The sequence below is a fragment of the Microtus ochrogaster genome, chromosome 16, assembly GCF_000317375.1.
Source record: "Microtus ochrogaster isolate Prairie Vole_2 chromosome 16, MicOch1.0, whole genome shotgun sequence".
Lineage (NCBI taxonomy): Eukaryota > Metazoa > Chordata > Mammalia > Rodentia > Cricetidae > Microtus > Microtus ochrogaster.
In genome coordinates, this window is record NC_022018.1 from 6,202,813 (window position 1) to 6,216,580 (window position 13,768).

A 13,768-nucleotide genomic window follows, 5' to 3' on the forward strand; every position below is an offset into this window, starting at 1 on the left:
AGACACAGTTACTAAGGACTTCAGTGGTGGCTTCTTGTGTATGTAGGGCTGACTGAAGACACAGTTACTAAAGAATGGGGGCTCTTTCACAGAAATAAGGATAGGATCCCAGAATAATAATAACAGAAGCCAGATAATGCCAGGAGCAAAATGTGCAATTATTGCAACAAAAGGACAGGTTAATGTTTCATTCAATGGTCCTATTCATATAGCTATGAAGACAGTTAATAGAACTTAATGTTCTAGAGACAGGATGGGAGTAGTTTACAAGGTAACAGCTTAGAACAATGATAAACCAAGAATGGACGGGTCTCCTCTTAGGTCTCCTCAATGATGGACTGTAACCTGTAAGGCAAACAAAGCATTTCCTCCTGAGTCGCTTCTGCTCACAGAAAGGGAAAGCAAACCAGGACACTCCTGCAGTCACTAGCTCAGCTTCCAGAACTGCACATGTCTCAAACCTCAGTCCCACTGTCTAAGGAAACAGCGCTCCCCTCGAAAACGTAATTATAGCCCTTTAACCAGGGAAGAACTTTACAGCAGGAAGCCCTGACACACCTCTCAGAATACCCTATGGTGTTAGTAGGATTTGTTGGGACGAGGAGGTCAGGAAGATACCAGGAATCATAAAAGAAGAATCACAGCACAGACTTCTAGGAACCAGGAGCTAGATTCACACCACCCATAGAAACAACATTCCACTACTATGACCTAACTTGGATGACTCATCTGACCATGAGGCATCATCAGCTTTGCAGCCGGAGGTCTGGTTGTACACACACAAGTCATAAACGGGTGGGCCTAGAAGTGATCTGTCATTAAAAGGAAGAAGCAGACATGGGGTTGGGCATGAATACAGAGGGAAGGCACCAGTTTAGGGACAAGACCCAAATGTCATCCACTGCTATTGTGCTGGTATTCACAGCTATGGCTGCATGGGATTGCCCTTTGAGCAAACTTATGGGTGAAGGGAACAGGCACCCATTTTTTCACAGATGGTTTAGCCAAGAGTGCAAACTCACGGTGGACGCTGCTTCCTATGCAATCTTGGGGTGACCTTGAAAGGGGTGGTGAGGGGAATTCCTTAAAATGGGGAAAGTTTCTGATGTCCACTGGACACCCACTTTGCGTGGAGAGAAGTGTGGATGAAGGGAAGACACACGGGGTAGTGGCTTGATCAGGGACACAAGAGAATCCCTCGTATGAATAGGAAGTTAGCTGTTCCCTAAGTGAATAACCATAGTGCTGGCACAAGGGCCCAGGGATGGATCAAGTGTGGCAGGGACAATGGTCTGGTAGGTAGAGTTTCTATTGTGTGGCCGTTCATTCACCAAAACCGATCCGGTTACTGCTACTGTCTGATGTCCCTACAGCAGAGCCCACAAGTTCTATCCAGTTTGGAGACTCCAGCCTAGAGATGACACCCTAAATCAATGAACAGTTTATGGGGGCTATGTCCAAAACACAATACATGGAAACATAGGCCTGAGGGAAGTAGGCGTGACCCTGCATCACGTCATTCTCAGTGGCATATTTGGGCAATTGTACTTCCTGTTACTCAAACCTCCTATTCTGTGGGTCAAGAAACCTTGTTTCCTGGAGGGGTGATATGTCATTAAAGGACCCGATTGTACTTTAAAATGCAGCTGCCACTCAATCCAGTACTCTAATCTCTGTATGCCACGGAAGCGGGACCGTAATCACTTCTGTACCAACAATGATTATTGAGTCTGGTCTCCCGGAGGAGGCAGGGTTGCCTTACAGCCTGCAGGAAGGAAAGAGCATTTGACCCACGTGATGCAATAGGGGTAGGGTAGCTCCTGCTGCCTTAGTTTCAACAGAAAACTGACAAGCACAAAATGATGCCTGGGGTAAGCATGGCAACCAGGGCCTGTGAGGACGTGGGTTTTGCATGCGCCAGGCTGTGTGCCTAGAACAGCATGGGATGGGCTGGAGTTCAGTAGCACTTCAGACTGAGATCCAGTGCAGCTTCAGCAACTGTGGTTTCCCCAGGAATACCCTGGGCTTCCTCAGGAGAAAAGGTCAACAAGTATCGTGGGCTCCCTGGGTCTCAAGTGCAGTCACACTTTGTTTAAAAATTTTTCTTTTCCCTTTTTCTTTTTTCTGAGATAAGGTTTTGCTTGCAGCCTAAGCTGGCTTTGAACTTGAGATCCTCTTGCCTCAACCTCCATAGTGTTGTGATTACAGATGTGCACCACTCCATATGGTTAGACATTTTTTATATCCTAACTCCAGAAATGAACTGAATTAAATCGACTTACAACCAGAATGAATCTTAATAATTTGTCAAATTTTAAAATTAATACCTTCATTTGAATAAAAGTAATTTAAGAACATTGAGGTAACTGGGTCACATCAGAATTCAGCCAGATAAAAATAATCCAAGTTCTTCAGATTTCCTGAGAATTTTAGAATTTACATGTTGAAGAGGTCGTCACTGTGTCTCTGGGGTAGGTTTCACATGTTAATGGCAGAAAGTGTCTTTTATATTAAAGAGTGTATGTCATGGGCATGTGTGGGCTTCCATGCCAAACAGCAGGCATGTAAAGGCCAGAAGACAGCTTCGGGGAACCAAGTCTCTCCACAACTTTACCTGGGGTCTAGGATCAAACCTGTGCATCTTACACACCACAAACACTTTTACCTGCTGATCTTCCTCACTGGCCTACCATCGACTTCTCAAAAAGAACTCCACAATCAAATCATGTTCTGTGAATTATAGCATGAAAAGAAATAATACCAGGCTATGCTTCCTCGTGGAATCAACTCAGTTCTCATTCCATGGCGCAATGAAGGCCCTGAGCAGCATGAAATCTTGCCTTCAGTAGCAATGACTGCCTCACACCAGGCAAAATCCTTAGGTCTCCATACAATGGAAGAGGTTTTAGATCCCAATGTTCACAGGAGCTTATTCTGGGGAAGCCTTAGATGGTGGCTTATTCTAGATACACATCTAAGTTTTTTCACAAGGGCAAGAAGGGAGCCATACTTGGCCATTTTGTGTTCAGCCCAGTGCTAGGAAGGGATCAAGAGTGATTGCAGAAAGAACGAACCTGTAGGGTTCCATGAGCCACCCTGAAAGGAACTCTGCTCTGGCTGAGTTGATGTTGATGCTGTTGGTGTTGTTGATGAAGCCTAGACCATGCTAGTCAAGTGTTCTGTCACTCAACGACATCCCTAGCCCAGGTGAAGATACTCTGAAAAGACAGCTTGCAAAAGCAGGAACAGGCTCTGTTCAAGTTCTCTAGGACGAGACTACTGCTCTGGTAGCTACGCGGCCACATGGACTCAGCTGAGGTTAGCAGTGCCTGAGCAATTTTTAGGATTTTAAGATAGGGGAAAGGAAGAAGGAGAAGAAAAAGAGGAGGAGGAGGGGGGAAGAAGAGGAGGAGGAGAAGGAGAAGGAGAAGAAGGAGAAGGAGAAGGAGAAGAAGAGGAGGAGGAGGAGGAGGAGGAAGAAGAAGAAGAAGAGGAAGAGGAAGAGGAAGACGATGACGACTAGTTTGGAAGAAAAGACCCCACGCTGCTGTAGGGAGACTTTCAAAACATATCTCACGACTTCAGTTTGAATATTTATTATGTGAACTCACTAATAAGAGTCTCCTGGGAATGTTAGAATTTACTCATGAAACAGTGATAATTGCGTCTTTTAGAGTGATTCATGGCAGCCAATCAGTGGGCTCTGGCTTTGAGGCACTAGGAACGAACTACACAGAGCTTGGTTGTTCCATGAGATGCTCTAAGCATGTTTGTAAATGTGTACTGTCACTTAGGTTCTCCCCAGCTCGCTTCTGCTCTCTGCAGACAGAGGACCAGCATCTAGAGGAAACCAGATAGATCCAGGTTTTGGGCCATGGGAGAATTTTGGTGTCGCCCAGGGAAGTAGTTGAGGAGGGGGAAGGAGACCCGAGTCCAGAGTTAGTCCTGAGCTGATGCCTGACAAAAGAGGGCTCTAAGTGGCTCTACCAGGTGAGACTGGGTTCAGCACATCCATTTAGAAAGCAACTACATACTCTCTTCTCGGTCTCTTCCATGCATAGGGACGCTTCCTACAGTTTCTGCTCTGACAACTTAACTTTTAAGTTTTGTGTCTTTTGCCTTATCCATCCAAGGTGCCAAGTGAGGACCAGTAAGAGTGTCAGAGAGGTTTTGTTTATTTCAAGATATTCCTGTGAATTCATTAGCTTTTGTACTGAGCCCAAGGAAGGAACTCAAATGGCGACTCAATCCTTGCATCTTTTCTTTTCCTTCCACATTTTAAATTACCCCATTTGCAATGATTTTTGTACTAAATCCTGCTTCTCTGGTTTAACCATCTATACTAATGAGGCCTTTGGAAAGAAAAGACTAAGTTAGGAAAGGGAAGAAAAATTATTGCAGATCTATGTAGGAGGAGGAGGAAAGAGGGGGAATTCGGATCATTTATATGCTGCGTGTCTTACTGAGAGTTAAATACAGTGTTTTGTTCTGTTTTCTGCCACTCGAGGGTTATTTAATTAAATTCATGACCGAGGATGCTAACCAGCCCCACATCTGAAATAATTGCTTCTCTGTTGGTGAGACGTAAAGCCAGGATTGATTTTCCCCGGCTGATGGCTCTCCTTTCTGACTCATGAATGTCATCTCCACTCCCCTCCCCACGTAATTTGATCTCTGCATTTGATCCCTATTTAGTAGTACACTTCGCTAAACAGATGTCCGAGTAATTAAAATCCCACATGGGCACACTAGTCAGTGAGTTACATCTATTTAATAGTCAGCTTAGAAACTTTTCCCCCTTGGCTTTCCCCCGTCCTAGTGGTGTGTGTTCCTGGCCTTTGTCAGGCTTTAGCTAGCAGAGCTAAAGCTGGCTATGTTTGTTTTCCTGCACGTGCTGAGTCTCCTTTTCTTTTCCTGACACCGTTTTCTCCCCACAAGTTCCAGGCCTTTCTGTTAACTCACCTGGGTTTCCATCAGCATCCAAATCCTCAGTGAATGAATCATCTAGTGTTTATGCATGCCAGCTCTAGCAATTAAAAAATCATAAAGAGGTTGTTATAACCATGGATTTAAAAAAGTGTCTTTTATTTTTTCTCTCCTGAGACATAGCCAAAATATTTAAGTAAAAAAAATCTTAAAAATAACAAAACTATTAGATCAAATACTAGAAACCTGTTTGGTTGCTATAAATCACCGAAGGACTTTGATGACAAAGAACTAGAGAGGAAAGAATGTCTTTGGAGAGGTGCAGGGGAGGGGGTTTATTACACGGAATTTGCTACTTTGGGAGAGGATTTAGAACTCCCAATGATAAATCTGATAGGGATATACCTTTACACAAAACTTTTGGATAATGTTGAAACATAAAGGAGGTAAACAAATTGCCCTTGTACTGACATAAAAGCACCAATTTTAAACTCCAAAAAACTAAACACTTTTAACAACTTATCAGTTTCAGTACCTATCAAATTAGCCAGACAAAAGTCAGATTTCCATCATATGTATGTTTCTTGTGAGGCTACTTCTGGAATATTTCAGAATTATAAAGAAGTGAGATTAAAAAAATAAAGCAGCAAGTTCAGAGGCTAACAGACACCGTTCTAGTTCGGAAACTCTAAAAGTGGTTACCTAAACTTCACTGCCATGCTTTTATTTAGAAAGTAAGTAAAAATCCTTCTGCTCAGTCGAAACTTCATTGTGGTGGATTTACATCCAACTTACACTCTTGTTCTCTAAACTAACAAAAGCTATGTAAATAAGCAGAGCTGTAAATTAACAAGTGCTTAGATAAACAGTTACACACAATGAATAAGAGTCTTACATAAACAGGGAGACCAAACAGGAGCTAGTATTTCAGGAAGGTAGATTCCAAACCAGTGGGAACTGTGTGTGTGTTCTTTTACTGTCTACTATCTAGACTGTGATGGCTCTCGATAGTTCTAAGGCCGTGGGCACGGCTCCATTCTCACAGAGTGGATACCCCACTACCACGATCACCACTCACCTGTTCTCTGGCCCCATCCGCTTTAATGAGCTCATGTTTTATCTGAAAATGGTTAGGGCACTTTTTTTCTGTCTGACCCAGGCTTTTTAAGTCTTGCTTTCCCTCCAGTCATTCCTTATCACGTGTCTATCCGTGCTCAGCTCTTTCTTTCTGAACAAAAATGCATTAATTCCAGTACCCGTTTCTGCTTCCCACTGTCTTAGTATAAACTAAGAAGGATATTTCTTTTTTAAAAAATATTTATTTATTATGTATACAATATTCTGTCTGTGTGTATGCCTACAGGCCAGCAGAGGGCACCAGACCCCATTACAGATGGTTGTGAGCCACCATGTGATTGCTGGGAATTGAACTCAGGACCTTTGGAAGAGCAGGCAATGCTCTTAAGCCATCTCTGAGCCATCTCTCCAGCCCAGAAGGATATTTCTTGATCCCCCCCCCTCACAAAGCTGTGAAGATCATAAGAGTTCCTACAAAGAGCTCAAATCACTTTCCATTTGAGTGGATGACAGCAAGATACTTGACTTCTCTGTACTTAAGTTCTATAACATAGAAAATAAAGAAACAAATTATCTATGTTCTAGGGTTGTTTGGTAATGGTTACATGAGGTAATTCCTGCAGATCACAAGGTCAGAACATGCTTACAACCGCCTGTGTTCACTGTAAATGCCAGCACAAATGCAGGTTATCAGGCAGGGTTTTTCACTGAAGTCAGAGTACTTTCTCTTAGACTCTCATAGCCTCTGGGATGGTCTCTTATTTGGGTACTGCTACGGTTAAGCCGTCATCCCTTAGTGTGGCCTGTAGCAGTTAGGGATGGGAGCAGTAAGATGTGAGGGTGCCGGTTGAGACAATCCTCTGAGGATTAGAAGGCACCTTTCTGCCTCTCACTAAACCCAGCTCACGCCAATGGCTTTATTAATAAATTTACTTCAAATGGTTTTGTTTATGTTGTTTTTCACTTTGATATCTATTTGTGCTTAAAAGAAGTGTGTGTGTGTGTGTGCGCGTGTGCGTGTGTGCAGACACACAGAAATCATCCATTCTCATCTGGGAAGTGGGGATTGTAAGGAGATAAACTGGGTCTGTCAAGCTTTGTAGACCAAAATGTTGTGTAAACAGAAGAGCACCTTTTTAACTGCCATGCAATGGGCTCGCTCCCTATGATTTACATTATTGTCATTTGGTAGATCTCAGCAAAATTTTAAATCCTTCTCCTCCAGAGAATATAAGAAAGTGCCATGTTTCAGGGACACTTTTGAAAAAGAAACTGGACAAAAAAGTATTTACAACCTAAATGTAACCCCATAGAAGAGAACTGAGGGGAGAACAAGCAAAATATAAAAATGACAAAAATCTGAGCATTTAAAAAAAATAGGATGAGTGAGTCTCTCTTCTGAGGGTTCTGTGTACTGACACACATGTATATTGATGCTATTGTACGAATTCCCAGAACTCCATGGAGGGCTGTGGCTAAGATGCAAATGCTAACTCTCCTATGTGACAGCAATCACAAATAAGCCCTGCTCTGACTTATCACACCTTCGGTGTCATGCTTCCGACCGTAACCTCTTCATGCCTCCCTCTTTGACCTGAGATGTGTGCCGCCAGATGCCCCAGTGAGTGGCCAGGATTCCCGGTCTGTGTGTTGATAACCCATGTCCTCCCCATTAGTGCTGCTTCATTTACTGACACACTGGCTTCAGAGCTACCTGTTCTAAAATATTAATCTATCAGTCAATCTTTTTCAGTAATTCGGTATCACCGTGATTACTAAGACTTTATGATATGGATTAACATCTGGTGGAGGGACCATCTCTGCTCTTCAGATCTGTTCTAGTTACTATGTTTTTCCCCCAGGTAAATTGTTTCAAATAAAATCTGTCCCATCAGAGTTTTTGAGTTAAAGTTGCAAATATTTATCTAGGAGCATATATATATCTTGATTTATTCAAGTCTTTACCCCCCACTTTTCCTTTGGGATATAGATCTCACTCAGTTATTGCCAACATTACTTATGTGCGAATAGGATCATTTAGTTATTTTGAATTTGGTCTTTTAAACAGTTATATTAGCCAACAGGTAACTGGTAGGTCACTGCAAAACCTTTTGTATATATAACATAAACATATATGTATGCATGTGTACAGTATGTTTACATTATATGTGGGTGTGATCTGTATAAATGCACACACTTGTGTATATCCCTACAGAGGCCAGAGTAGGACATCTGGGGTCCCATCTATCACTCTCTACCTTATCTTCTTCCATGGAGTCTTCACTGAACTGAAGCTTGCCATTTTAAATATGTTGGCTGACCAAAACGCTCTCTGCATCTTCCTATCTCTGCCTCCAGTGCCAGGATGACATGTGTACACACACACGCACACGCACACGCACACACACACACACACACACACACACACACACACACACACTAGGTCTTTCGAACACATGGTTTCTCTGTGTAGTTTGCCTTGTCTGTCCTGGAACTCACTACGTTATCCAGACCAGCCTCGAACTCAGAGATCCGCCAGCCTCTCCCTCCTGAGTGCTGGGATTAAAGGTGTGAACTACATGGACTTTAATCCCATATTCACCCAGCAAACACTTTACTCACTGAACCATCACCCATGCCCCCATTTTCAATATTTCCCAGTAGCTTTTCAATTAGGTCTCTAAAGTTTTGTAGGCAAAAATACTACCTGCAAATAAAAGCATTTCCCCACTTCTTTGCAATGGTCTCCCTATTATTTACATTTTGCCTTTTTGGGTATTTCAACAATTTTAGATAACAACAGTGGCAACAGGCATCTTTAGATTTGATTTAATAAGGATGGTTCTTTGGTTATATGATTAAGTATAGAAACTTAAAAATACAAACAAAAGCTATCACCTGTCTTCAACAACCTTCAACGCCTTTGCATGTACTTTCAGAGGGTATGAAGGCTTAGAAATACCTATTCATGTCTACAGCCTTACCACCCTGAATGCTCCCCATCTCCTCTGATCTCGGAAGCTAAGCAGGGATGAGCCTGTTCAGTACTTGGGTGGGAGAGATAACCTATTCCTGTATTGATCTTCATGTCCATTACTAGGTATGAGTCCTAACTAATAGCCAAAGGCATCCATTGACAGTTTTCCCTAGTAGGCAAAGGCATTCCACTGCTATTTTACTGAGAAACCTGGATAGCGATCTAAGTGGTTACCAATTAGTGAGTGAAAAAATTGTGATTCATTCATGTAATTATTCCTAACAATTATAAAACATGCTGATATGAAAGACAGTCAAGTTTCTTTATAAAATTAAAAAGCAAGCACAGGATAATATACAGGTGTGATTTTACTTTTTAAAATTTCACGGGCTGGGAGATGATCCATTGGTAAAGAGCCATCAATGTTAGAAAGAGAACCCGGCTTAGTTTCCAGCTCACATGAGAACAGAGGATGAGCATGTATGCCTCCAGCAATGGGGAGGGTGGGAATGGGGCCGGGGAGGGTGGGAATGGGGCCGGGGATGACCATGTGTAACTCCAGCAATGGGGAGGGTGGGAATGGGGCCAGGGAGGGTGGGAAGGGGACTGGGGAGGGTGGGAATGGCAATGGGGAGGGTGGGAATGGGGCCAGGGAGGGTGGGAAGGGGACTGGACAATCTCTGGAGCTCATAGTTAAGCCAGCCTCACTAATGGTGAGCTCCAGGTTCAACAACAGTTTTGTCTCAAAAGGGGGCAGAACAAGGTCCATGACAGCCAGGGCTACCCAGAGAAACCCTGTGTTAAAAAAAAAGTTATATAAAAGTAAATCTTATTTCTAGAAAAAAAAATACCATGCTAAAAGTGACTTGCTGTATTTCAATTTAATTTGCTGACACTGGGTTTATTGTGTGAACTTACATTTAAAAAATTTTTGTACCATTTGGAAAAGTTTTATAATATATTTCAATTTATAAAAAATCTTTAACATATTATGTACTCTAAAAGGAAATTCTATGTCTTATGAAGTTTGCTGGGCTATGCCTCTAGCATTTCTAAGCATAAAGCCTTTAAAAAGCTCTTCCTCGGCTTCGATTTACACTTATTTTTCTCTTCCTTCTTGATTAATTTTTGGCAATTTATGTCTTTCCAGGAAAACAAAAAAGTAATCATGGTAGCAACATGAACTCTAAAAAACAAACTCCTTATCAGTGCTATCTCTTTTGTCTTTTACAGCTTTATTTATGCTTTATATAATTTGTTAAATAGATTTTTCATTTTCTTGATCTCTTTCCTTTTGAATTAATTCATTTAATCAGTCTCTACTTCATCAGTTTCTCTTTCAGTAGTCATTCTTCAAACTTCCTTCCTTGGAGGCTTATTATTATTATTATTATTATTACTATTATTATTATTTGGTTATTATGTATTGTTTAAGTGCTGCTCAGTTCACTTAGTTTTATTTTTTCTCATTAAAATTTTACTTGTTAAACAATGTTGGTAAGCTAGTTGTGGTTGCAAATGGCTTTCAGATATTTCTAACAGTTTGATCTGTTCTAAGTGGGCAAAGATTTGCTAACACCGAATATGTCATTTAAAACCTAACTCAGACACTAGTAGCATAAAGAATTCTAAAAATGTTTGAGTACTAGCACAGAACCACTGTCACCTTTTGACCTACTGGAGAGGGCAATACCTATTTGTAAGTATAAACCTGCATGACTGCTGAACATTGTCTGTCCTCATAAATTTGGGAGGAACTAGCAGCCAGGATTTAAGGAGATGTTCTCCTGTCCCTTTAAGATTACTTCTGCTATTGTATGGACATGAAGAACCTAAGATACTCCTAAATGTCTTTTTCTTTCTTTGAAAGTGTTCACATTATCTGCACAGCCTTGCTTCATTCTGCCATAATTAAATTCAGATGAAATGTTTTTCAAGCATTAAACACTGTAAACACAGAAAGAGAAAAGGTTTCCACTCTAACAACCAATTCACTAACTACAGACGAAGAGGAAAGCAGAATACATTTTCGAAACGACTTTCAAGGTTAGAATTTTAAGCAGTTAAATTGCAAATAGAGAACACAGTGGCAGCAGAAAGCAAATTTGCAGGTGTGTTCTTACCAAGGTCTGCAGCAGAAGAACTCGATTCATGTGTTTGCAGATTATGGAACCGTTGTTAAGTGGCCAGGAAAGGGAGAATTTTGTGGTCAGAACAGTGGAAATGTTCTATTTAACATATGACCTTTGCCAGTCCCATCTCAAACTACTGTTGATCAAGTTACAGATGGTTGACAAGCCAGGTGGGATCCAGAATGGGCCTGAGGGCTCTTCAATAAACATTTTGCAACAGTGGTTATTATCACTAAAACCACGAACTTAACTCTCTGATATTTAAAATAATGCAAAGGAAAACTGCAAAGCATTATGAGTTAGAGGTTGCTTTAGAAGCCTTGTAATTTAGCCTCTCCTGGTGATCTTAGAACAAACACAACACAGTTTTGTGAAAATGACCTAAAACATATAATTAGAGCTCCAGGCTAACAGCTTTATCACCTTATTTGAATGTGTTTTCTGTTTTACACAAAACATGTATCTCAGCTTTTCAAACTTCCTAATGTTTAAAACATGTAAGATCCCATGATCAGGAATTAACTCTTGTGAGGAAACACCAGTAGAAACCAAATAAATAGAAGCCCAAACTTTTATCTTTCTCCCAAGCCCAAACAGCGATATTTGGCATTGATCTCAACTGATGGCTGCTAAGGCAGCGCACTAAAGAGACTAAAGAGCCGAAACAGGGAGGAAACATGGCTTGTTAGGATTGTGAGGTTTTTAGGAAAGTATACCCAATACCCAAACACTGCCAAAGCAAAGCTAACCTTGAGATCAATTTCTAAGTGCTAAGATTTGATGAAAAGGTAGAAATCCCCTCCCCCCAACACACCCTACCTCAGTCTTCCAACTTTCTAGGAATTTATTTATAGTTCGAGTAGAATAAACTTTATCCATTTAGATTGATTGTAGTTCGTTGAATTGTGGCAACTGAGATGTAAGTACCACTCCTTTGAAGATACATAATTGTTTTCTGGCCTCCAGTGTAATCCTTTCATTTCCTGCCCAGGCAGACGCTTTGTATATCTAGTTTACATCTTCTAAAACTCCATCAGGGATTCAAATTGACCACGGTTTTTCCTGAGGTTTCCCCTCATAGAATAATGTTTTCAGGCTCGTGTGAGTTGTTAGCTGTATTCACACTGAGTTAATGCTGTGCCACCTTTTGGGGCACGATATGCTTTTGGACACCTTTCCCTGCATTGTCCTCGTTTCGGTTCCTCTTCACCATCCTGATGGACAGCGTTTGGGAAGGGAGCGCCCGAGCAACTCCTGCCAACCCGCTGGCACCTGCTGCCAGGACTCCAGCTGGGCAGCTGCAGAGCCACTGGAATGCACAGATGTGGGATCTTCTGGCTCCCTGAAAGCCGGAGCCCAGCAGCAGGGCAACCGGTAACGTCAGCAACGACGGTGGCACACAGAAGCTGCGCGCTTATATATTCGCGCCGGCCGCACTGCACCCGGCGTCTCACTCCGCTCCACCATCGGCGTCCCACTCCGCGCGCGGACGGCGCTACTTCCCTCCCGGGCGCTGGGCCCGGGAACCGCGCGGCCTTCCTGGGCTCCTGGGGGCCGAGGTGGCCACTCGCCGCCGTCCGCTGAGCCGAACGAGCTTTGTCCTACTCAGTGTCCTGGTTGCAGGGCATCGGGAGACTTCGTGTCGGGACGCTAGGGGACAAAGCCGGCTCTCCTCGGCCTGTCCCCACCGGGCCCCGGGACCGACTTTCGTTTTGTTCCCGGCCACCACTCACAGACGCACAGGGCGGCTTGGTCTGTGTGGCCCAGGCGCCTTCCTGGGCTGGAGGGCCGTCCCGCCCCGAGGAGGGTTTGCACGACCTTCCCGTTCGGATTCTAGCTATCGGCCCTCGTCCCCGTTAATGTTTCGGTGTTTTCTCATGCTCTACAGTTTTGTACGGAACCAAGTTCTCTGCCTCCCTGCACCATCCTGTTGTGTTAGAAAAGAGCGAGGAATCTGGGGATGGCACCACACGCAGCTGGTGCTGTTCCTTCGGTCGAGGCCTCGCCCTGCGCGGTGCACAACCCTGGGCACAAGCAATGGAACCAGAGCCTTGACAACTAGGGATGGGAACCGACCTGGGTTAGAGCTAGGTTAGGAGTCCCATCATAGGATTTATGACTACCCAAAGCGAATGTAGGAAGAAACTAGTCCAAGAAGACCGGCTTTGAGTCGTCAGGGAAGGCATTTGTTTGAGCATACAACCTTTCAGGAATGAGAAAACAAAACAAAACAAATAACAAAAAATAGCAAGGCAGAAAAAGAAGTCAAGTTTGGCCTTAGAGTTTCTTGTGGCAAATTACCCCCCACAGTCATGGCATTTAACCTCTTGCTAACATTATATAGTTTTCATATTTGCTAATTCATTTCTCTTCCCTGTAAACCTATTAGAACAGGGATTCACTATTTTCTCTGGAGCCTACTGTGGTACTTGGGAATGTACTGGGGGCGTTTGCAGATACTTGCCGAGTCAGCAATTAAGAAGTAATCACGTTAAGAGTCCTGTGAGTTGAGGATAAAAATCACAAGACACAAGGAAAACTGCTCTCCTAACTCACTTTTATTTTTTGATTCATAAGGAATAGCTGAGAGGTAGCCAGTCTGCCATTTCATTTTCCAAAGGAAAAAAGCGAGTTCTTTCCTCTGCTGTTTTTCATT